This window comes from Apus apus, chromosome 3, assembly GCF_020740795.1.
Source record: "Apus apus isolate bApuApu2 chromosome 3, bApuApu2.pri.cur, whole genome shotgun sequence".
Classification (NCBI taxonomy): domain Eukaryota; kingdom Metazoa; phylum Chordata; class Aves; order Apodiformes; family Apodidae; genus Apus; species Apus apus.
Window position 1 is genome coordinate 27557003 of NC_067284.1, and position 21870 is coordinate 27578872.

The following is a 21870-nucleotide window of genomic DNA, read 5'->3' on the forward strand; positions in this document are numbered from 1 at the left end:
GCTTTACAAAACATTCCAGAAATAAAGGTCAACTAAGCTTTCTTGCAAGAAATGTTGTTTTCTGGAAAGAATTTCCTTCCTACACACCTTCATTCATCAGCGCCCTTATGACATAAGCCAAAGAGATTGCAAACACACATACTTACATTTCTGCATCTAGGATTAAGCTTCACTGAATTAGAGCCCCTCTTCAGCCACTGCTCCCTATCCCCACCTCCCCTACCTGTCCCCACCCCCTCCCAGCACATATGAGGGCGAGACTGTTGTCAAAGTGCTATTTTATAGCTAACTGGTTTATATCCGGTCCTGAGAGCACAGGGGCTCATCAGCACTTGCCTTTTAGGGGAGCATGTTTTATTTATCTTGAAACACTTAACATGACGGCTAAACAGTGAAACCTCTTGCTCAGTTTTCTTTTTTCACAACTATATCTTTTTGGGTGAAGTGTAACCGCGCCTCTCATACCAGTAATAAGAGGGGAAAATCATCTCTCAGGAGGAGAGGTCCTCTTCTAGTTATAGTGGAGGACTTTAAATTCCAAAAAGGACTTTGTTCTGTGTTAGCAGCCAGCTAGGCCATTGGTCAAAGACAAGCACCAGCACCTCGTGCTGTGATCATCCTTTTTTCTCTGTAAGCACAGAGATCTGCACCAGCTGGAGTCTTAGAATGGCTCACACGTATGCAGAGCCTCCTGGCCTGTCCAATTATTTTAAGAGGGCTAATACGTTAATTAGCTCTGTACTTGGAAGTCTTGATACTGAAGTCTGAGGACCTATTGATCCTGAGATAACAGACTTGACCCCTTTGAAGTCTGATTCTAGCCCAAATTGTGCATATTTTTGCACCATAGAGACCACATTTTAGTGGATTAAGATGGACAGTTCTAGGTAGATACAAATCCAATAGAACAAGGCAGTATTCTGGCTGATTTGAAACTGAAAGTTATCGTTCTTTATTCTGTATAGACATCTAGCAGTACTAAGTCAAAAATTACCCAAAGGATGCAAACTAACTCTAGAAGATAGTTTCTTCTGCAGTCTGCAGGTTTTGTCTGAACACACTGCGAACTACCTGCTTCTCAGTGCCAGTTCTGCCTTATCCAGAATCTGAGTCCCTGGGAGAAGTGGAACCAATGCCCTGGTCCCTTACAGATCTGTCCCCTGTTCTGCTGATCTTCTGTAGATATACCCATCTGCACAGCAGCTGCTTCACTGTCCTGCCTTGGCTGATACCGTAGTGTCAGTAACGTGGAGGAAAAGAGAGCAGGAATCTCTAGGGAAACGAGAGCCCTACATTATGTCCTGAATGCATTAGAGAATATTCTTTGTTTGTGCTCTTTCAGTCTGGAGCACTTAAATTAGATCTTCCCCAGACTGGACGTTTTCCTGACCCCGGTTCATACGGCATTATTCAATTAATTACTGTCTGCATTTTTCACAATGCAAGCTCTGTCTGACAAGAAGTTCTGTCACAGGTTATCACCTCTGCCACTGGACATTGCCTCACCTCCTTTCATCAGTGTATCCTTGGACAGTCCAGTTCAGTTCTCCCTTCTTCATCCTTTACTGGTGATTCCCAACACCTCTGCAGAGTTACAGTAACAGCTGTTGCTCGTAACAGCTCTAATGACAGTTGTACTTATTTTGCAAAAGTTTGCAACACATGCCTAGCCAACTGAAAGGAAAACAACCTTGGTATCAAGGTTTGAGGACTTCTGGATTAACTAGAAGATTAAGAAAACACTTACTCTTGCTTTACTTTCACCCCTCTAATTCCCATTTCCATGGAAACCAGGCTGGAAAGTACCAGCAGGCAGCCTGCAGCTGAACATCTGAATGGGAACGCTCATGTTAAACTTGGCAAGCAGACAGCAGGTGAAATCTGCAGGAACTGTCTAAAAATCTATAGCTACACCTTGAAAGTAAAAGGACAATCTCAGTTTAAGCAAAGAACTAAAGAGGACAATATATAACCCTAGTGAATATTCTTGCATTACTCCAACTGATAATTTTACTTTCTCTTCTATAAAACCTAGGAATAAAATTTATCTCAACAGCACAAGACAAAAATTCATCACAATTTACTGAGTACTTCAAAATGTTCAGATAGAACATGATTGGTAGTGAATATGTTATTTTTGTAGCAGGACTTTGGTTTCTGAATATTGTCCTGTAATTCCTCCTGTGAAATTAAACTGGCTGCTGCACAGTTCATATATATGCATTGTGTGCCCAGTCATTCGGATGGCTCTTCTTACAAACATTCATTGCATTTGAATAAATATATAAGTGAAAAAAAGTTAACTAGCAGTTAGTTAACATATTTGGTAGTTATAAAACACATTGGTTTTGAGCACCAACCCATACTCCTTTTATTTTAAAAACTACTGAGCCAATACCATTGTAGATATAGGTTTGTTTTCCTGGTTTTGTTGTTGTTGTTGTTGTTTAAAAAAAAAAGTCAAAGAAAAAGCAATGTTAACTTTAGTGCAGTTTAATGCAGGAATTAATTTAATACCATCTTAGATTTTTCTCCTGTTCAATATTTGCTCTTCAAGCAACAGGACAAAAAGCAAACAAGCAAAGGATGAAACATTACTGTCTTGAGCTATACTTTACCCAATGAACAGATTGGTTATTACTAAACTCCTGCTTTTGTATATGAAGCAATTACCACCCCCTCAAGCAGGTATTATTAATTCTTTGCAGAGAGCAGAACTTTGGTCACACTTTTTTCAATGTAATTTCAGCCAATGCAATAGACAAAAGATAATTATTGTAATGAAGGCTTGAGAAAACAAACTTTTTTTTTTTTTTTAAAGAGTGTTCTTCAACGTTTAAAAGAGCTATTTACCAGACTCAAGAATCAAGGCAGACAGATAGGAGCGAATGTTCTTTATTTTACCTATGCTCTCCTTCACTATGAGAGGGGAAATTCAAGCTTAAAACACCAAAGAACAAATCAACCCAAGAAGCTGTTAGTGGCTATTGATTAGTTTCTTCCTTTGGGATCTTCAGTAGAAAAAATGAGCCTGAATTTGCAGCCCACAACATATTAAACTCACGGCTCTGATGGAAAAGGACAGTACAGAAGCTGTTTGTGCCATTTCCTTGTATGACAGGAAACTAATAATTGTGCAAAGAGCACAACAGTGGCAAAGCACACATATCAGCATCTCTGTACTGCAAGAATGTCCATTAAACAGATGCAAAAATGGTAAAAATCACACAGAACACCTTCTGTTAATGAGTCCCTTTGATAACACACGTTTTACTGCACCAAATGTATTTGTGTTCACCTTGAGAATCATTTACTCTGCTAGATCACAATACAAGGAGCTCTGGGATAAATGAAAATCAAATTCCAAATAATTCACTTATCTGGTCTAAGACTACTATAACACAGCATATACAAAAGCAGAAGCTTTTGATAGATTTCCTCTTTTTATTTGCATTAAATTATCCATAACTAAACAACCCATATGTACTTCTTGAAGAGCTCTATTTCGAGCAGGACTGGAAATAAAAATACTTTTTAAAAACACATAGGTTTCAATAAAAATCAACCCACATTAAGGTACATTGAATTCTCTGTTTCAAAGCTGCATTCCTATCCCTCAGTTGTTTTTTTTAGGAATGCCAAATCTTAATTTCAGTAGAAGCTAAGTGTACTGCTCATACTGTGTGAACAGCTCTCTTCACCAATATTGTAACTGAGAACCTTGCTAAGGAGCAAGGGATGGGGAAAGGACAGCCTTGGCATATGTTTCAGGTTTACAGAATTGACAGTAGAGAGAGACTTCTGACTTGGCTAAAGAGTTTCCGTTAGCAGGGGATGGATCATTGCTGGGAAATATTTATAAAGGGAATGAGAGCTGGCTGCATGTGTACACAGAGGGTGGTGAATGTCCATCAAAAGGGGTGGGTTATTTCTCCCAGCTGGAGCTTGAGAGAGAGAGGGTTATCATTCAAGAAGATAAGCAAGCTGCTCCCCACCAGGTCATTAGTACCTTCACACTGTTTCCCCTCATGATCTTGTTAGTAACACCTGTAAGAGCATGTACTGCTTTTCTTCCAATTAACTTCATAACTGCTAATGCATCCCAGTTGCTGCTGGCTGGTTAAGTTATGGGAGACAGAAAGACACTGAGAAGGGACACAAATACAGCTGTTATCGTATGCTTATGGCATATGAGAAGGAAGCGGGGAATAAAGGTGTCTGTTCTAGATCTTCTAGTTTTTGAGGCACAGGGTTTGTGACAAATAATATTTCTGGATACCAGCTAACATGATAAAGAACATGCCTTATGCCAGTGCATGCCTTTTGAGCTTTCTGTTTAGAAATGAAAATATGTTTATGACTAATGGAAAGTCACAAATAAATTTGCACTTAAGAAATGAAACACCACTGTCTGTTAGAAAAGCTTAATGCAAGCAACCATCTAGCAGTATTCAGCTAGATTCAGAGATGGAGATTTTGTAAATGCTTTACATTTTTGAAAAATGAATCATTCTTTAACCTCTGAAACACCTAATCCTGCTAAACACATCTGCATTGATGTAGAATGGCTGAATTACTTCTTTTTATCCTTCCTTTTGAAAAGCTCTGCAGGAGATGTTTTTATAGCCAAGTTATAAGCACTGAGAATAAAAGTTGATGGTAGAAGTGCTACCACACAGTCACCAAGGGAAGGTGATCATCACTCCACTCTACCTTCCCTTTTGTGCATAACTCTCTCTGCTAAAGTGTACAAATACAGAATTTCAATACTGACAGAGTAAGTGTTGCCACTCTTTTTTTCTCCCATCCCTGCCCTAGTCCATCTCTCTTTATCCTTCTGTCCTATTTATTAGAAGCAACACTTAAGTCTGCACGTTACTAAATTCCTTCAAATGTCAGCAACTGAACAAAACCTAGTCCTACAGCTTGCAATCAAGCAATTTTTCTGGGCCCACTTAAGGAGAACAGAACTGGACAAGATTATATATGATTCATACATTTTAATGCAAATAGCACATTCCACATTTACACAAATGTAATTAATGTCTTCTTAATTTGAACTAGTTGATTCAGACATAAACAAGAAAATGGTTCCCCTATCTCTGATAGACTTAATGAATCAAACTCCAAAACTCAGTTTTCTTTTCCTCTGGAAAAGAGCTGAAAAATCCCTCACATCCTGTCTGAACTCTTTTCTCCTTCCCTCTGCCAAGTATTTAAACACCACAGCTGGGGGAAATGGGGAAAAATGGAACACAGACATCATTTACAACTGTTGACAAATCACAACTATATAAAACATAGGCATAAAAATACCTCATGAATCAGTCATACAGAAGCAATAGAAGACATAATTATTTTCATACCTAAGTGAGATTGAGTTGTACAGCAGTTGCTACATACCAAAAACCTGATACGCTTTCTCTTCAAAAAGCTTAGGTCAAAATTTTCAAAACCAAATTTTACATTTGCAAGCTCCCCCCTTCTCTTATGCCCAAATGAAGGTACTTTTGAATGTGACCAGAATTTTAGATAAATGGCTTTCCTGCCACTGCTTAGAAAAGCATATTTCACCCTCTTTAGATAAATGGTCAGTCTTACTGCCCAACTCCAGGAAACACTGGCTTTGACATCCACTTGATACACATCTGTACAAATCAAGACAAGGTGGGTCATCAAAGGAATCTAGATCAAGCTCTTACATTACAAATACAAGAAAAAAATATATCATTTGCCCAGGAGCACACCAACCGTCATTATACCATGATTCCTTAGTCCAGTTTTCAGGAAAGCTTGAAATAAACATGAATGCCAAAGTCTGTCTGCAATCTGTTTTCTAATTCTAAGCTTTCAATTTCTTGCTAGAAGGGTCTTACTATAGTACTTCTCCTATGTTCACAGATGAAAATGGAAACGATATTTTAAATTCATTTGAGCAGCTGCAGGTAGCCACAAGTCACGCTACAGTTCAACACAACTGTTAAGTTCTTTTTACAATTATCCTTAGTGCAAACTGTGCCTGAAATGCAAGTAACAGCAAGCCAAGGAATAAACCAGTTTATTTTAATGGCAGATACTGGGGGAAGGGGGAATGAAGCTTTAGGAGCTACAAGCAATCACATATGGTTCCATTAAAAAGATTCCCAAAAAAAGCTGTATTTTTCCTCCTACCGCTCTGAAATTAGTCTGTTAAATCAAACTCACGATTGCAGATGCAGTCACTTTCACCCAATTTATAAAATTACAAAAAATATTTTAAATCTTACTTTAAAAAAAATTGTTTTCCTGTAATAAAACAATGTAAATCATCACTTTCTTCTCATCCATATTATGTCACCAACTGATTTGTTCTGGTCACAAACATATTAAGTCCCCTCCTGCACAATAACAAGGCATCATTAGTGATACTCTTCCTATCTGCTCCTTCAATCTACTCCTCTAGTCTCTGAAAAACAAGCATAAAGCAAGTATTTATCTGCAGTCAGAGCTATGCATAAGACTTACTGCGTAGCACCTTTTGAATCAATAGGACAAGATGGCTGACTCCAGCATTAAACCTGTTTTCTTGCCAAAACGGTAACTTTATAAATAACAACTGACACTTCAGAAGTTCACACACACACACCATTATAAGCAAGACCTGATAGCAGTTTCTACAACTGTGATAGCTCCAGAAAGTTAACAGAACATACAAAATCTTCATATGAAAGCAGGTAATTTAAACAAAGCATCTGAGTTGTCACTGAGTTGTCTCAGAACTTCAATTACCATAAATAGCAAATGACTTCTGTGTTATCTGATTTGTGTTGGTATTTCTCCAAATCATATCATTACAAAAAGTCATTAAGAAAATAATCAAATCATTAAGAAAAAAGCTTACCTGTGTTCCTGTCAGGTAAAATACAGCAATGCTTCTGCAGTATGCCAGGCAGAACCTGTTGCAACACAAAAACAGACATTTATGTACATACATATTTTAACATAATATGATGAATAGCTGATGATTGCTGGAGTGCATATCTGACCAAGCTTTGAGCTCTCATTCTGCATCCAAATCAGCTATCATGCAATGTGAATGGGAAACCTGCTCATTAGGAACTGCACAAGGAGAAGAATCTTACAAAATTACCTGCTTATTAACTGCCTGTAAAGTTACTTTCATCCTCTCCCATAGACTATAATATTAAAAAGTTGAGTACAAAAATAAGAACATAATTAAACATCCTCAGCTTAAAAAGTCAGTATGTTATCAGTCAACAATCCTCCTGTTTCTGATTTCACACATGTGCCCCTGGGGTTTTGTGATCCAGCTTTCCATAAAACACTCAGGACCAAATTCCAAAGCATAGCATTTCCCTCCTCACAGAGCCAGTTCCAGCAGACAACTAAAAGCTCCAAAGGCTTGAGTAGGAAACTCAAGAGTATGTGGACAAAGAAAATCCCAAGTTTGTGGTTCACCATGCTGAGATGCTGGGGGCAGTCGGCAAGAAACGCTGCAGAAGCCCCCTACCACAACTACCCCTTTCTTACAAGCAGGACCTCACCCTTCTTCACAGATTTATGTATCAAAATCACCTATTTTGGTGCAACCAGCTTTAGTAGTCCTACCAGCAGCAACCTGTACTTGAAGCACCCAAGACCTTATTTTAATCTTACTTCTAAATCTATAATTGACATCTTCTACAAGGGTATTGTCATTGGTAAAACTGTTGCTTAAAGTTTAATGGCTTTTCCTTTGCTATTTCTGAGTAAAAGCCAATTAAAAATCATGCTCTGAGATGGCTTTTTTAGATTTTCTCTTGGAGGTCAACCTGCACCCTTTAAAGTCTGATTTTAATATATATATATATATTTTTATATATATATAGTTACTTTCTACAGACAAGAGGCCAGCATAACCACTGTCTGGAAATACTGAGCTTCTAACCTCTAAGAAGACCCCAAGCACCACCACAGCTTGCATTAGTTTTGAAATTCAGGAAAGAAAATACTTCAGGAAGTAGACATTTTTATTTTTCACAGGCTGCTATTGCTGCTAGGTCAAGGTTAAGGGATGAGACTGCTGAGAGCCAGAGACATATTGCTGCTCCTGCAGCAGCACCGCACCTCCCCACCCCTCCCTGCAGGACTTTTCCAGGAACACCAGGGGGATGAACACCTTGGCTCGTGTGTCCTCCAGCACAACAAATTAAAGCCTTAAGAAACTGGCTGCACCATGCTTCCTCCTGAATGCAAAGGAAGGAACATTACAAAACTCTGCTTTATTGTCTTATAACTTGAAGAGTCAATCTGTGATCAGAAAGCTGCCCTGGACAAAAAACTGTGGGTAGAACTGACAAGGGTAAGAAAAGTTCCCCCCCCCCAACTCCCCTAAACTCTACTCTACTCAAGCCTTTAAATGTAAGCTCTTACCAAAATAATTAACTTTTGGCATAATTCTTAAGTTAAGTTTGTGGATGAAAGGGAAAACAAATGGGGCTTAAGCAGCAGATGTTGGGTCCAGGGTAGTTGAGTCACATGCCCAGAGACACATATCAGCAGGTTCCCCCAACACCTTATCAAGAAACTGCTTTGCTGCAAATACAATTTATGGTCACATTGAGGCTTTATCACCTTACTATGCATACATCTTGTAAATGTTTTTGACTGGCTAAGTTGCTTATACTTCTCAAATGCTCACTCTTTCACAGACACATGAGGATGGACCTTTTTCCTGGGGAGGTGTAGACCTGTAACCACTGGTGCTTCTTCTGGCTGCCAGACCTGTACTTCCTCCCCTTAACATGACATAGGACCTCATGGCCACTCTTGAACATCTTCCCACAAAACGTAGGGAAGAAGAGCTGCTGTTACATGCACATCCACCTACTTCCTGTCTTCACGCTGTTGCGGCCCCATTTAAGAAGCTCCCACCACCCTGAAGTTAAGGTACTTGACATTCCAGCTTCCTGCCTACAGCAACACCCTCATCAGGAGACAGACCACGCTCAGGCACATGTGTGGGCATCTCGTACTTCCAAATTTCTCTATGCTTAGCTGTACCAGCTAAGTACTGTCCTTCTCATCTCTTTTGGTCTACACAAGACCTTTCAATAAGTAAATTGCTTCCTGAAGTAGAAACCCTTCTCCCTTGAGGTAATCTCAAAACTAGCCTGTTTGCTTCAGAGAGGACTATTTGAGGGAACAAAGTAGGACTTGAACCAAAGTATTAGCTTGAGTCACAGGCAGCAGGCAGCTTGCATTTTAAGAAGAATCAAAAGCATAAATAACATCTTCTGAAAAGCACACTTGTCATTCTATAGTGTTTCTTAAATTTTAAAATGAAAAAAAAATCCAGTCATTCTTAGGAGTATGACATCATACATACAAACTATAGCATTTTCCTTATGGCTACAGATATAAATAACAGCACAGTCTTACAGGCATCAAAAGCATAAAAATTAGGAGCAGAGAACAAAGAAATCCGAAAATGAACAGAGACAGTCATTCAAAGCAAACTAACCCAAAGACTGAATTTTTTAAAACGCTGTCTTACTCAGACATAAAGAAACATTTTGTTCCTAGTGAATCGTCATATTTTTTTTCCCCACATTTACAAACCATGGAGAAGCATTATGAATTTATCATGCACACACAGTTAATCAAATTAAGACTGAAATTAAGACAGAAAAAGCAGGGCTGGAGTAGTAAGACAATTTCAACGGAGGAAAAAGCTCTAGAACATAATTTTTCCTTTCTGGTAGACTGTGTATGGCTGAAAGACTACCCATACTGAAAGGCACAAGCCGGAACAACATTTATTTACCCCTTCCCTTCGCTCTCTTAAGTGTTAAGTAGGCAAACAGAATGGCAATGCTTCCTCCTCCCCAGCCCTTTAACATGTTTACCCTGTGCAAAGCCAATTTCTGGCTGGTAGGAGTTTGATATCAACCTCCCACTTACTTATCTATAGTATACAGACTTTTACACTGTGCCCATCTCCATGGTATCCAAGAGCCTCTTCACACTGCTCTCCTCCCACCTTCCCCCTACTTCGTTTCTCTCCTCCCTAGGGAAAATGACAGGAGAATTCCTCAGCAAAACTGTTACCTTTCCCTCTTCATGTCTCTCCTTTCCCTTGCTCCCTTCCTTTCATTCATTTGCATGATGTAACCTTCAGTTCATTCCTTAAAATTCTTTGTCTCAGTGCTTTTTTCTTTAATGTCACAGATAATCCCTCCTTTTTTTTTTCTTTTTTTTTTTTTTGGTGGTTTGAAACTTCACTGACACAGGCAATTTGTGTGAGAATCTTCTGTGAAATCACCTGTAGTGATATCTGCTGTAGAAATCAAAACATGGGAGCAACTGGAGGGATTCATATACAGGGAAAATAAACTCTGAGAGAATAGAATATTGTTTTAGAACATTCTTCTTTTTCCTCAGCAAAAGAGAAACAAGTTGTAATTGTATTAAACTGATGATTTAACCTTCAGTTGTTTTATAAGCTCTCAGCTGGGAGCTAAGGCATTCCAATACTAAATTAAAATTGGACGCATAGATGCAGAAACAGAATAAATAATCCAGCAGGTGGTATGTCCTTAACATGAAGGTGCTTCCCTAGCAATAGCCAAATTAGCTCTGGTTCACTGTATACAGTTAGGCAGCCTTTGTTCATGATGCCAAGTTGCAAGCTTCCTCAAATTCAGTGAAAAATTCTAATTAGTGTTGGTAGACATTGATCAGGACCTATTTACATTTGTTTTCACTGCAGCTTGCTGTGCTTAGACATATAGAAATATATAGCTGCCATAATCAGTTAAATTGCTACTTGTACCAATATGTAATACAGGTATGCAAGAAACTTCTCAGAGCAGCACAGGGTAGTTACATAGCTGTTTACAATTCATTAAAACTATTATTTTTATATGTTTGCTTCAAAACTTTCCTTCATTTCTTAAAAATAAAACATCTGAGTCCTCTGAATGTTCAGCAGGTAATACTTTTTTTAGAGTGGTTTAACAAGAACTGAAATTAATTCCTTTAAAATCATTTTAAGCTAGGAAAGTACTAATCTCTAACACAATTTTTAAAAAGAAAAACTTGCAGAGAAACAGAAACATGTGAAGCAAAGTAATTCTAGTATGGAAAAATGCCTCTGTGAAATGGGTATCTTCTCACTTAAAAGGATCTGCTGCACAAAGATGGTCAGGCCTCTCTATGGTACTGAATGATAAAAATGTTTTGCTTTCTACTCCACTTATAATTGGACTGCTAAGATGGCCATAGGCAAGTGAGCTAATTTCCCTTTTCCATTTACATTTTTTTCTGCTGAAAAGTAAGTCAACTGAAAATGAATGTTTCACAGATCCAAAATTACAGAACACCCAACTCAGGAGTCTGAATGCTCTACAGGAGAAATTCAAGGCAGAAATAACAAGGATTTATACTGTAGATTGTAACTTGCCAGGAGGAAGGAACCTCAACTTGAATTACAGGTCCCAAGCTGAGATACATTTGACTCTGCTTTTCACATCCTAGAAATACAGTAGTCCTAAAGTCTGAGAAGTCAGAAAAAACCCTTTTGGCCGTGCCAACCAAAAAAGCCATGCTCGTGGCCCTTTTGCTTATGTTCAGCTGCTTCTAAGGACTGCCTCTGAGATAGGCCCTATCCTCCTAGTCTCCCTCCACCAGAAAATTATTACAGTTAGCATGTGAAGCATTTTGATTGCAAGAATATGGTAATATGCAGGAAAAAAATGTGTCAAACACATAGTGGGAAAATACACATAAATCTATAAAATTTCAGAGAGAACATTTCAGAAGTTGATCTTTACTCAGGCACCTGTGGTTACATAGAAATGGTCCTTGGACAGAGTCATGCCATCAAGTATGCCTTGCAACTTCTGTGGAAGCAGTACAGTACTGGAGAGAAGAGAGGTTAGATATTTTTATGTGATCCAGTGAGCAAGTTCCTATCTTTTTGTCTTCCAAATGTTGTGTCACTGCTTTTGAAAAGGTGGGCACCTCCTAGACCTTGCTGACCGCACTGCTTCATGCTAAGCACTCCTGCTTTTCTACCATCTGCATTAATCTTGTGGAAGGATATTTAACTGTTTTCACTTTAAGGATTATATTCATTCTATCGCTGTATTTGCCTTTCCTTATATTTGTCTCAGGGCTTTTGTTTTAGGCAAGATTTATTTGTCAGCTACTACAGATATGTTTTCAGATAATGTTTGTAACAACTAGATCTTAAAATCTGTGAAAATCCTGCACTCGTACTTCTCTGATAGTCTTTTGTTGCCTTCTGCCACTACTACAGAGGCTTATTATATTTTGAGTTCTCTTTTTTATTATTGTTTTCTTCTATTTTGGACTTCATACATGAGGATTTTAGTTGTCTCTGTCCCAGTGACACTGTTAGAAGGAGGTCTTACCACTCTGTAGCCAGTTCCCTGCTTGTTCTTAAGCAGAAAGGAAGCACTTGGGGTTGGGCCATTCACAGCCTATCTAACAGGTTTGTAAAGGTGTATGTCTTTAGATAGAGTGTGATAAGTAGGCAAGGTTTCTCATTCACAAGTAGTTGTGTGATTTGAGCCATCTTAAATCAAAGGTTTATCATAATAGCATTACCATATTCCTTCTTTCAGAGCAGACAGGTTCATGAAACCAGGTGCTGAAATACTACACCAAGCTATTGCCTTCAGCTTCCTAACAAGTTGCAGTTGGTTCAACCTGCGAGAAGCTAAATCTGAACTTCATTCCACTCTCACGAGCACACTTATGTTTGGTTATGCTTTTTAAGGGTTATCTAGGGAGTGTATCAACAAACATCTGTTATCATTTTAGTTCCTGTAAGAACTCAAAAGCAACCTAAGATTACTAGTGGGTCTCTCTCTTCTGTCTCACATGAAGCTGTTATTGATACAACCCATATCAGTATAAGTAACAGTTCCAAGTTACTCATAAAATCAGTCCTTGAAATATCTGACTGTCGTAGAAGACAGCAACAGGACCAGAGAGACCTGCCCTCCCAGGGCTTACCTGTATTCCCTGCCAGAGCAATGCAGACCTGGCTTACCATGGCAAAGCTAGCACAGGTAGAAAATAATTACTTGATTTTTTTTGTGTATCTGGTACTGCTGAAAATAGTAGAGATTTTGCAAGGCCTTTCCATCATTGCCTGCTAGCTTTTAGCTCCTCTGCCCTCCCATGGAAACAGCCTTTTCCTGCAGCTCCTGGAGAACTGCACCCTGCTGCAAAGGCAGCCTGTGCCAAAATGTCTCCCACCCACAGCGGTGCAAGCAACAAGCCTGTCTTGTCAGTTTATTTCATGGCATTCTGAGGAAACAGCCCAGATTTGTCCAATTATGTTTCTTGAAGATTTTACTAGACTGCTGTTGCCCAATATCCAATTTCACGTACACACTGGTGAACCTTCATGCTAGTTTAATGTCAAAACAGAACTTGCTAATGATTAATCTGCTTTCTGGGGGTTTTAGTAAAAGTATTTTCTTCTCATATCATTCTCTACCTTAGTCCATCATTCCCAATTAGATATCAAGGACATAAATAAAACATGATTATTTGTCGAAAAAACAAGCTACATTGAAGAAAGATATAACATATTTACCTTGTATCAAATATTTTGATATTGTATCAGTGTATTTACCATCTTATATAAAATCCCATTTACATATGTATATTGTCTCCTTTTCAATAAAAATGAAATACTGGGTTAAGAAAGATAAATCTCAGAAATACTCTGAAAACATTACAATATCCATACTAATATGTGTTCTTTCACGTTGTATTACATGTCAAAAATAGACATTTTCTAAAGCCTTTTCCATGATTAAAGGAAGTATTGACACCAACAACACAAGCAGTATTTCTTTAGCAGAGTTTTCAACTAAAAGTGACAGACATTTAAGCAATGAGGAACTCACTGACTGCATAATCTATTTTGTATGTCTGAATCAAAACTAAACAAGGGAAAGCAACCCTAGGAAACAAAAGGTATATTGCTAAAATGACCCCAGATGGCCTAGATCACCTCCATGCACTGTCTTTGGCTTTATCATTCTTTTTATTCAAGTCAGCATGACAAATTAAGCTGAAACACGGGTTTGATAATTTTTTTGATGGCCCAGGAAAGAAAACATGATTATCATTATGACACACTTCAGATTCATGTTAGCATGAATCCACATTAGCATGAACTAATTATAATTGTCCTATGATTAAGAAGTACTTATAAACATGAATATTTTAAAAGTTATCATCTAAAGTATAATCCCACCACATAGCTTTCATAAGAATATAATATGCAGACTAAATAGAGTAATTAGGCAAGCCTGTGGGGAAAAAAAAAACCTATGTACTCTGAAATTAGCAGCACATCTAGCTCTGAAATGATCCAAAATACCACCTTAAGATGGTCTTTTCTCTATTGAATAGTATGGGAAAATACATGTTGGTATTAGCAAAGGCCATAAACCCATTTCTTTCTGGTTTCCTCTTCAGTGCTCAAACACTTTGAGGACCCAACATCAGAAACAACAAAAATTCCTTTATAGCTTACATTTTTCAGAAGTTTACACTCCTTATTGACAGAACAAGACTTTCCTATAGTGATCCATAGATTTGTGACTTTCAGGTAGAATTACTGTAATTGGCTGCACTTATAAGAGAATCCACAAATTATTTAAGATGCCTCAGACTAAACACAACGTGATAAATACAGCTCTATTGGGAGCACTTCTGCTTGTTGCTCAAATAATTGCACTGTTGTCCAAAACTAGGCCTCTAAAAATCTGGAATAAACAATGTCAAAATTCTCTGAATCTGAGAGATTATGATGTTGCCCCTCCCTGAGTAGCGTTGCTGGGAGGAAGACACCAACACTTTTCTGTGGATGCTGTAATTTCTTTTTCCAAAAGCAAATGAATATGAGGATAAACTTCAAGCCAATTAGACCAAGCCAACTGTATTTTCAGCCTTCCTTCAGAAGGAGTATTCACAACCAACTCATCACATGTACAGTCATTGCTCTTAGATAAAGCAACGAACATAAACAAATTCACTTGATCCTGCAATTGGACCTGACAAACAGGTTTTGGTGTAAACCAGAAATCACAAATATTTCTTCTGCCTGTTACCACCATGAGCAGCAGTAGCATCTCCTACCTAAAGGCAATATCTAGATGCAAGATAACCTACCTCTGGTGAGGGTCATGTGGATCATGGGACAGAAATAACTTAGCAGACCATTGATACTCTAAAGGTTGGTCATAATTCTCCACAGACACTCTGTGTCACCGTTTGACTCAGGTCCGACAACAATGCTCTCGATCCCCTCCCCCTCCCACCCAGGTAGGGAAGGAGAGAGAGAAAAAGAGACTTGGCTGGATTGAAAACTAAGCTACACAGCTTTAATTAAACACTAATGGTATAAGAAAATATATACAATTATATACAGATATGTTCAGGTATATGCAAGAGCCTCTTGCCTCCCCCCACCCCCAGCAACTCCCACCACACTCCCCTCAGCTGAAACAGTTCTGAGAAATCCCGGAGCTGCTGCTGGAGAAAGCAGAGAGTGATGAGGGCCAGGAGAGCTTGAGCCTAAGGGTCGACGGTGCTGGATGGACGGAGTCCTCTGCGGATGCTGGCCATGGATGGAAGAGAAGGGAAGAAGAAGAAGAAGGAAGTTGTCTTCTGTGATCTCTGAGCTTACGTAGATATATGGAATGGAATATCTCTGGCCAATTTTGCTGTCTGTCTAACTCAGCCTCCTACGGGGGGGTCACAGATCTCCCCGTAGTGTCTGAGCTGGCAGAGTAAAGGTGCGACCTTGAAGCCCCAGCAGTTAGAAAAACATTTCACTGTCTTATCAGCCTAGCTAGAACAGAATGTTGCTAGTTAAAAGAAAGCTTACTGAAGGAAAAAAAAATCAGTAAAAAGGAAAATTGGCTTCATCCTGGCTCAAACCAGGACACCCTGAAAGGCCAAGAGCCCATACCTTATCTTGTGCTGATGGAGAGATGGCCAGAGACTACTCTCCAACGGGGGGCTGACAAAAACCCACAGAGTGGTAGAGAGTGGCAGCTAGTGATTTTCAGGGGCTAACCCACAGGTGACGAAGAGGAAGTGATGGGTATTAGCGGTTGGATAGTCCTTTCTGTGTGGACAACCACTTATCTGCTGACAAGACCAGATGTCTCAGGAGTTTGCTGCTTGCCAGGTCCTGCATGACCTCTAGAAGTCTCTTCCAACCTAAATTATTCCACCATTTTAATATATTAGATTTAATGTACTAATTCAGTCAAATATCACACTAAAATATAAGATTAAAATTCTTCAGTTCCTCCATCCTCCTTCAAATATATTTAGAATTGACATATGTAATTTCTATTTCTACTAATAAATCTTAAATTTCAGTAGTGAGCACATTTACATCCACCTGCAAAACCCAAAAGCCTTATAGAAGCAAAGTATCTTTAGAAGCCAGCTAAAGGCAGCTATTCCCTTAGAAGTGATAAAGCAGTCACTCCAGGGTTGCAATTATTTAATTAATTTAAGAGTCATGTGGCAGAAGAAGTTACTTATGAAAAGAAATTTCTGAGTTGTTATGATTTATTTATCTTTAAAACTCTGATTCTGGTTTGGACAAATACAAATTCTAGAGTTTGTTGTGTATATTATTGGAGCAGAACAAACATCTTGAAAGGTCTTTAAAGCAGAGACCTGGAGGTATTGATCAACAGCCAGTTGAACATGAGCCAGCAGTGTGTCCAGGTGGCCAGGAAGGCCAGTTGCATCCTGGCCTGCATCAGGAATAGTGTAGCAAGCAGGTCTAGAGAGGTGACTGTCCCCCTGTACTTGACACTGGTGAGGCTGCACCTTGAGTACTGAGTTCAGTTTTGGGCACCACAGTATTAGAAGGACATTGAGGTGCCGGAGTATGTCCAGAGAAGGGCAACACAACTTGTCAAGGGTTTTGAGGACAAGTCTTATGAGGAGTGGCTGAGGGAGCTGGGCCTATTTAGTCTGGAGAAAAGGAAGCTGAGGGGAGACTTTATTGCTCACTACAAAGTATCTGAAAGGAGGCTGTAGAGAGGCAAATGCTGCTCTCATCTCACAAGTAACAAGCAATAGGACAAGAGGAAATGGCCTCAAGTTTTACCAGTAGAGGTTTAGGCTGGATATTGGGAAAAATTTCTTCCCAGAGAGGGCTGCCAAGCACTGGAAAAGGCTGCCCAGAGAAGTGGCGGAGTCACCATCCTTGGACATATTTTAAAGTAATGTAGATATGGTGCTTAGGGACATGGCTTAGCAGTGGATTTGGTAGAGTTAGGTTAACGGTTGGACTTGATGATCTGAAGGGTTTTTTCCAACCTACGCAATTCTATGATTCTATCTTCATTTACATCCTCTAAAATACAAACATGGTAATAATAGCTCCTTATTTCCCCCACACTAATAGATAGAAAATATGTATGTGCCTTGCAATGCCTAGACTGCAAGGCCTCCTAGTTGGAGATGATGGTACTACATTGGTTGGGATAAACAATAAGGTTGCTCAGGTGAAAGCAGCCCTCCCAGGGAAAAGGATGTCCTGGTATCATTCTTATTACTGCAGTACCGTGGGGGTCCACACCTGAAATGGTACAGATGAAAGTAAAAAGAGAGCAAGGGTACAGCAAAACTCAGTAAATGTTTTCAGGCCAGGGAATTTTAAGCCCTTTGGCAGACAGGTCCTGGCTACCTCTCCGCACATGTCACTTGCTGGAGTCGGCTGTCAGCGCACACACACAGGCACTGCAGATACAGCTGCCACCCTCCCTGTCACATAGGTTTCTCAGTTATTTCTCAATAAGTAGAAGGTCATAGTGCTCCTCATGAGTCAGCCTGTATCCTACATGCCAAGCTGCTCCTTCCACACGGTTCTGGGCTGAATCCCCACCAGTCAAAGCTGGCTGGGCCTGCAGTAGCCTCCAGCAGACCTACTCAGAAACAGACTCCAGTGAGCACTCCAACACCAGTGCTGGCTAAAGTGGAGGTGCCTGGCTATCAGGGAGAGGGCTGGACCTGATGGCACCAACCTTCATCATGCTCCTGGTGCTGCATTGGGCAGTAACTGACCCTTCAGAGGTTTTGTTTGAGGAGAGGTGAAATGTCTCACCCACACACCACTGAACAGAGGCAGCTGTGGCTTGGTCCCTCAGGTTTTAGTCTGAGAAGGTGCTGTGGAATATTATTATTGTGGCTTTTAGCATTAAGTCTTTTTAATGCACAACATCAATAAATTATGTGACTCAAAAGCACAGATTACTCAGATAATAATAATATATACATGGAAAATGCCAGGGAATCCTGAGTGTTACTTCTTCTTGCTGCTCTGGAATTGTATTTCAGATTTATGTGTGAAGTACATGGATCTTAAAGATATTGATACCTGTATTTGCACTGCAGAAGCAAATCCATTAAATATGTAAAATAGAGTAATAATCCTTCCCTGCATCTTTGTTAGAAAGAAACTAATCTTCATTAAAAATTAAAGTTTATGCTTTTGTACTGAGACTTGGCAACAAAACTCTCCCAATGGCCTGCTTTATTCTGTTGTGCAGAAGTCATAGATATACAAAAAAAATTCAGTTCAAAAATTGAGTAACATGAGAGAGGATGTTTTAAGTATAAAAGTTACCACAACTAAAATAGAAAAGGAAACATCCTAACAGTTCACCTGCATTTATGATCCTGGAATCACAGATCTTTCCTACTGTGAATCAAAGAATAGCTCATGTCCCAGAAGTTGTGAATTACCACTTCGACCAGCAGGGAGGTAACTTAATACTTCATAATTTAGTAGTAGTTTAATTATGACATATGGCTGCTTTTAGAAGCTATTTGCTATATCCAATTTCAACTTTTTAATAGCTAACAAAAATAAGTCACCTATGTAAGTGCGGGAAACTGAAGTCCCCACTGTATTAGGACCAGGGTCTACCTGTAAAAACTATCTGCCATTACACTGCAAAGGTAGTTTTTATATGTTTGTCACTTTGGAGAAGCTGAGACTCTAGACATAATCAGCACTCTCAGTCCTCAATGGGACAACTGCAGAGATGAAACAGATGTCTACAATTTCATCTAGCCATTTCCCCTGGCCAGGTGAAAGATGCTCTGAAAACTGGGAACCAAGCATAGTTTTTCCAACAGCTGTTTTGTCATTCCATGTAAATCAAGTCCATTTTGTCATCTTTTGGCCCAGCACTCAAACTGAAGTAGCAGCACACTATAGAATCCATGCATACACAGAACTGGGACATTTCACTCCTGATGGACAACTGCAAGTGACAGCAGAAAAACAGAGAAGGAAAGATTATTTTTAGGAATACTTATTTCATAAATTTAGGTTACACAAATCTTTCATGCAAAGAGAACAAACAGAGAAGGATGTCTGCACCTCATTCATGCCCCTGGCAATGTCTGATAGCAGAGAAGGATATAGATTTCAGAACACAAACTGACTACCCACACCCCCTTTCCAAACAAGCATATGTTCTTACAGAAATAATAGCTTTCCCTTGGAGACAGAAATTTGTCTTTATTACCCATGTTTTGTTCAATATTGAACAATATGATAGCTTATTGCAAGGCCTAGTCATTTGGGGAGATTTTGCTGTAGGTAGGATAAAATAAGGCTATAATTTTTTCAATACCAGTTGAGCAGTTATGCTTCTGGAGGAGATTTCTGAGGAAAGAGACTGCATAATTTGTGCAGTTTTTGAGAATGCAAAATGGCAATAGCAACAGAGCAGTTTTAATCTGTGAGCTGATGGTACTACACTGCTAAAACTATGTAGCTTCCACAGGTTGTTCTAACCTTTACTCAGCTTAAGGTCTTCATATAACAGATGATCCAAAGATGCATACACAGAAAGGGTATTTTTGAGGCCTATAAAGGTGAAAATATGAACTAAAAACATGCATGAAGGTGCCTATTTTTTGCAAGATGGTGCTGCTCCAGTGTTGTGGAAGGAGCCGGGAGCCTAGATGAATCCCCAAGAGTATTAATGAAGCCAGCAGTAATCAAAGTCCTGATATGCTCTTGGGGATTGTCTCAAACTGAGCACTGGAGATGACAGTGTTGCCTCATCTCTTCAGAAACATGCAGCAGAGGCAACAACTTATCTACAATATGGGAGATCGAGCTGCAAGTCAAACACCTGCCAAATAAATATACTAAACCCTTATCTTTTAAAAGGCTGCCACAGTTATTGTGAGATGACATTTGTCTGCTCTGATGAAGATTTGCTTAATTTTGCAGAATTAGAAAAATGTTACTCAAAGATCTTTATAATTTAGCCATCAAAGGACATGCCAAAATAAACAAAAATATAAGTTCCTGCTTCTTTCCCAACACCCAATTTATGCAAGGCAGAATTACTTTCACAGAGTTTCAGAGAGGGTTACCGCACCCTCCAAAGAGCAAGGAAGAGCAAAGGTAGACACTTCACTTGGAATTAATCAAAGGAGTATAAGGACTCGTGCCAGCTACATCCCAGAACAGCATGCCAAGTACTTCCCTAAAAAGAAACAATTACCCTTTCCTTTCAGCTCTGTATGTTTGGGGGGTTTTATAAGGCTTGCAAGGGGCAATGGGGCTGAACAGAGTTAATTAGTTTTCCGACCTCGACAAATATTTTACTGTTCTTTTGTGACACTTCAAGAGCCTTCATTTGCCATCAGAGAAATAAGTACAAGAACTATTGGAAAGCTAGGGAAACATTTATGATTTTTTTTTTAATCTATTATGTGGAATGACAGAGATTTTACATGTGTGCTTTAACTACAAGTTAAAATAAATGTTGTTTTAGAGGGATTTTTTTCCTAGCTTTCTTGGCTATTTGGTTGAAAATAGGCTTTTTTCAGCCTGTATGTTTTTAATTCTTCCTTTCATGTTGCTTTCAAGGAAATGTCACCTCCCGAGAACAGAAAGGTTAAGTCACACAATGGTGAACTATATAATCAGTCTGCCTGACAAGCCTAGTCTGCTGAAAATATCAAAGAATAAGCACCTGACTAGTAGACAAGCCATCTCCATTGGCATAAATTTCTGCTTCAGCATTTCAGTTATTCTCAGGGGTCATCCTATCTTCAGACACCTCAGCACTGGTGTTACCTTATCACTGGTAAACATCAGCATTTATTTTTTTCCAAGGACTGAACTTTGCCTCTTCAAAACAGCATCTAGAATTAGCAGGGCAATTGCTTGAGCCTATCCCAATCTCACTGTCCTGATAAAAGACTAAAGGACTCTGCCACTCACTATGCCTATTGCTCACTCTAGCCAAATTGACATTAAGAAAGCTACCAAAAATGTTATTTTTATACCAGCCAAGATTCCAAAGTGTAAGTGGTTTGTTTATTTACAAAAATATTCTGAAAAATATTTAAGCAAATCATATTGTGCAACTCAAGTGTTTTTGCAGCTGCTGAACACATGACTAGCACTAAAAATCTTGCTGTATTCCCAAATAATAATAAAAATTTTGCAAAACATTGCCCACCTGGAGTAAATGGGTAGTACATGCCTGGACTCTCCTGGCTGTTTATGAGAGAACTCATGTAATATCCAAATGAATTTCAGAGTGCCTTAGATCAGTTCTTGCTATTCAAACATACAAAAAGCCATGAAGTAGCTAATTTGCAGTTTAGAGTGCTTGGAGTAAACTTTATAAAAAGTTGAGTGTTTATTGGCATCAATACAGATAGCACAGAAAATAGTATGCAATCACATGCAAGGAATCTTTGGATGTTTCAAAATTTCACCCTAGAATCCTGAGCATTTTTAATCCTTTTTCATTTTCCTGTGATTACTTT

General features: G+C 39.0%; 1 long non-coding RNA gene across 1 annotated transcript in view; it reads right to left on the minus strand.

Annotated features, from left to right (window-relative positions):
* LOC127383051 (uncharacterized) overlaps positions 1-21870 on the minus strand; it is a 110506-nt gene that overhangs the window by 24361 nt on the left and 64275 nt on the right. The window contains exon 2 of the long non-coding RNA XR_007889100.1: positions 6881-6935. This is a non-coding gene — a long non-coding RNA (uncharacterized LOC127383051). The remainder of the gene's footprint in view (positions 1-6880; positions 6936-21870) is intronic.